Source organism: Pistacia vera, unplaced genomic scaffold (genome assembly GCF_008641045.1).
Source record: "Pistacia vera cultivar Batoury unplaced genomic scaffold, PisVer_v2 Contig100, whole genome shotgun sequence".
Taxonomy (NCBI): Eukaryota; Viridiplantae; Streptophyta; class Magnoliopsida; order Sapindales; family Anacardiaceae; genus Pistacia; species Pistacia vera.
Window position 1 is genome coordinate 563,124 of NW_022195028.1, and position 5,032 is coordinate 568,155.

The window sequence follows — 5,032 nt, forward strand, 5'->3', positions numbered from 1 at the left end:
CACCTATACATATAGTTAGTAAATACGCGTATAAAACGCGTATTTACGTATTTTATAAAAGATTGTCGAATTATTCGCGAATTATTAGAGTATCCGTATAATTCGCGAATAATTCACAAATTATTCGCGAATTTTAAAAAAATAATAATAATAATTGAAACAACGTCGTTTTAAAAGGGGGGAACTAAAAAAACTAACCTGCCCAAAGACATCCACTTTCCCGCCCATTCCCCCACACCTGACACCTTTACATATTAAACTCAAAAGTAATACCTAGAGTTCACCTACCTCTTTGTATTCATTTTGTGATGAATAATTTTCTTGAATTAAATAGTAATTTGCTTAATTATGATATTGAGTCAAAACACATTTCATATTTTAAATTATTTCCATACTATCTAATAAATTAGATTGGATTAATGAAATTAAAATAATAATTTATTATGAAAAAAAAAAAAAACTGTCATATATTATAGGTATAAAATAATAGTTAGACTATTGTAACACTAATCTTTTATATAGATTTGTGAGACAAAATTTTAGTTTTTGATTTAAATAATTTAATGGATTAATAGAAAGTTAAAATTGGTTGCATTTAATATCAAACTTATCAAGTTTTAAATTAGTAAAGAATCATGACTAAATATTGTGTTTGAGTTTGGAGACTATAATTTAAATATCAGTTATATATTATATATTTGTGTTATTGGTTAATTGAATACTTTACATTTAAAATACTATATTGATTTTAGTCAAGTAATCCATAAAAGTATTAAAACTAAGATTGATATTGCCGTATTTTTCAAACCGTATTATTGACAATGCACCGTATTATACCCGTATATACTCGTACCGTATTTTTCCCGTATCCGAATTTTATGGCCGAATTTTTATAAACGTATTTTTTACTGTTTGCCGTATTATACTCGTAAAATTCCCGTATCCTTTTTTTGCCGTACCCGTATTTACTAACTAGGCATATATTTATATGCAAGCACAGTATCCACTCTGAGAATTAAGACAACCACCAATTTTGCCCACGAAGATTCATCAAATGTTGCATGATTACACTATTTAGCCACTCTCGCTGCCAAGTATTTAATCTAAGAAGAACCAACGACCATAATGTTCTCCAAAATGAGTACAAAAAGAAAAAAAAAATGAAACAGAGTATTGGACATTGTTTCAGTTAACTGCTATAATTTGAAATAACTAACATTACTAAATGCACCATTCTTCCACCTTATTATAGAATTCAAGTGTTGTATATTTCTCATCGGGGCTTTTCACCCAAAAAAATAAAAATCGAATTCAATTGTAATATAGTTAAGCAATCAACAACTTTGAACAAATCATCAACTTGATCACTTTATCGCAGAACCACTTGAATGTAAGCTTATAACGAAGTAGTCGCTTCAGATGACAATGCACCCACTTTACAATGATAAATTAACAGAAGAGACTACAATCCCTTTCTCCTTCTGCGAGAATGCTTTCAACATGATCTCCATTATGCATTAATGGATTCTTAGCCATTTTACTTTCTCAATGGACCAGATCCTTTAATCTCTAATGGGGTGAACATGAAATTCCCAGAAAAGATTGCTTCTTTGCCTGCCCATGAACTCTCAAATTTGTCAAATAAATATACCAAGGACAACTTTTTCAGCAGTTCAGATAGTAGCAAATTAAATATTGAAAATTACTAGTGCCCACCAGAAAACTATAAGAACAACCATTTACAGGTTACTGAAATGCAAGAGGGTGAGTGTATTTTATCAATTAAATATAGCTGGGCAACACACTTAATTAACTGCACAACAAAAAAATTATCCTATCAGAGAAAAGAGGAATGTTGACTTACCAGTTAAAGACAGGCAACTGACTTCCCGACGGACATACCTTGTCATATCCTGCAGAGATGAAAAAGATACAGTAATTATATGGCTTTAGGAGAGAAAAGGCCAAATAAAATCTTAGAATTATCACAGAGAAGGTGGAATAATTTGCAGATAGAAGTTGATCCACACACAGAAAGATAGAAAGATGGCATTTTCAGTAACCCCTTTTGTATGGGAATTGGTACCACAATGATTGACAAAGTATGCTGTTTAATACGGAAAGAAACAACAGCTCTATGAGTGAACTGATAGTTCACTACACCTGATCATATAGCAGTGACCATGACGAACTTTCCTTCATTGCTGGAAAGAAACATTTATCTCTTTGTAATGGAGGATTGATGTATTATATTCCAAAAATGACATTTATTTAAATCCTAGCCAGGAGATTCATTATTTTATCTGTTATATCTATCACATCAGTAAAATGAATGGAGACCTTGCATCCAGCAAGGATGACAAACACAGTGACAAAAGGAAAGTTGAATACATGCCTGAACTGCCCATAATGCAGCATCATCTGGCTTTGAAGTACCATCATCAGAAAAGATATTCCTGCAGCACAAAAAACTCCAGTGCATATCATTGTTAAAAAGGTAAATATCCAAAAAAAAAACTTTGCCCAGGCATAAGTGCCTACCTCACCCAAGGACCCCTGGCTATTACCCAAGTCACTGCCTAAATTATAAACACCAGACTACAATAAATTAGAGAGTTAGTAATCACAAAAAATCTACCCACAAATATTTCTCCCATGACAATGAAATATTAAGCTATGAGCACTGACAGTCCCCTTCATGTCAAATGCAATGCCAAGACTGACTTTTATAAAATGGTTTACCTCCATCTTACATTTTGTAGTTCATCCTGTTTAGCCTCTGGAAGCATGGCAGCATCATAAGCAACAATATTTCCATAGAATATTTTCTCCGACTACTTCATCCATTTTGACAACAGTAAGTTAACCTGAATTACAAAAATTTGTAAGCAATAGTTGCAAAAGTAGACAATTACAATGCATTTGTAGTATTATAGAAAGCTAATGATGATGAAGCATTGCACATGCTCTTTTGATATTAAACTGCTTCATAGCTAGCTACGCCTGTAGTCAAAACATTGCCAGCACACTGATGGATGAGATAAGAGATGGAAACCTAAAATAAGTTTTGGGGTCCAGTTGTGAACTATAACAGCACACAAATAGGGCACACATAAGAACTGATTATCTATGGTCTTATCTTTTGAGAACTTATTGATGCTGAACATTTTTCAGCAAACAACATAAGAATTTCGATTATATCTTAATGAATTTATATAATTTTCAAACATATCCCAAAAAAGAGAAATCAGACATATGTTCAAGATAATTTGATTGGCCTTCAATATTCTCCTAGATCAGCTATGAACTGATCAGGGATTTAGGCATCTCTTTAAGACTGATAATTTTTCCAGTTACAACGGATGAAAAAAAAAATAATAATAACTAGGAAGAGAATAAAGGTCATAGATGCAACAAAGTATATATGAGATAGAGCCCCAAATTAATTGGGGTTCATATAAGAAAAATGAGCACAGACCCCAGCTTTGGATACTCTCAGCTCTACGTCATGATTGTAGATCTCATACAGATATTGACCAAGCTCAACGCCTTCCTTACCCTCTTCTTTTGCAACGCAGAACAAACCACATGTGAAGTACAAGCAACGCGAATGTCATTCTAAAGGTTTTCTCCAAGTTAAATACTGCACAAGAAAGACAATGGTTTGATTTATTACCACTATATGAATGTGGAGACACAATAAAATAACTCAAATAGCATGTATCAAACGTCACTACCTAAATTGACACAGATTATTTTTGTATCTTCACAAATTTACTTTACAGCATAGCATGTGTCCATTGTATCAAATTTGAAGAAGGTAACAACTTTCAGAATCAATGATCATTTCTACTGGTATTACCATTCCCACGGTTCCTATATTATAATCTATTTACTACAGAAAGCTATACTATTGATATGATCTCTAGTAAAGTTTATAGATTCTAGAGTAAAGAATCAATAGAACCATGAAAACTAAAACGAGAAAGAACTGACCATATATGGCAGGTTTATCAACCTGCAAAACGACTCGCCCATATATCAAATTTGCGTCTCGAATAGACTTGCTTTGTTTAGTGTTTACTATAAAACAACATGAGCTGGAGAATAAAACGCTTAATGCCCTCATAGTGTGGCTCCTCAATTCTGTGGGGGGAATCCAGGGGCAAAGCCAAGGAACAAGGCTTAGACCAAAACAATTTATCCAGATTTACCTGATAATAAAAAAAATCACATATAAATCTAAACTACACACAGATGGAAAAGCTGTAAATTAGAATACCGGTTGTTTGGTGGGAGTAGGAGCTGGAGCCACAGCTGCAGCAGAACCATGAATATGGTTTCTATGTGTTATGTGTTTTAGTGAGCAGAGTGCTCCGCTACATCTTGGCAACATTATTTGGCGATCGTATCGGATTGAAAACAACGTCTTTTTGAGAATGAAAAAAAGAAAAATGAAATTGAAGGAAGAGGAATGAAGTGAAGTGAATGGAGCAGCTGGGTTTGTTTCAATGATTCATACTTGGCGTTCCTGCTCCGTTTCTGATAAGCCCTAAACCCTTGAGCTTGTTTACACTTTACAGAGAATGATGGAGAGAACTGAGAATTGAGAAGTCAGCAAATCTAACTGCAACCAACCAACCAAATTGTTAGATATTATTTGCTCTGGATTTAATCCCTTAAGCTAACAGAGGTCAGTGAATCGCGTAAAAAGACGAAACTGGCCCTGTTGATAACGAAGCTAAAGCAACTTACGCGGTGCAATTCATAGAGAAGTTAAGAGTTTGTATTTTCCCCTTTTTTTTTATTTTAAATATTATTCTTATAAAGACCCATATAAAAAGGGTTATAAAGTGACATTATCCAAAAGAAAAAAATAAAAAAGAACAAAAAAAGATAGAGAGAATCTATGAAAATCAAGGATGAAAATTATCTTTGTATGTCCCTTTTGTATGTGTCTTTGTAAAACTAGCATGACTCTTTTCTTTTTCTTTTTCTTTTATTCCATCTGTCCAACTTAAGTTTCGCACTA

General features: G+C 33.1%; 1 pseudogene; it reads right to left on the reverse strand.

Moving 5' to 3' along the window:
- Positions 1-1,332: 1,332 nt before the first annotated feature.
- Positions 1,333-4,396, reverse strand: LOC116127327 (annotated as a pseudogene).
- Positions 4,397-5,032: the final 636 nt, after the last annotated feature.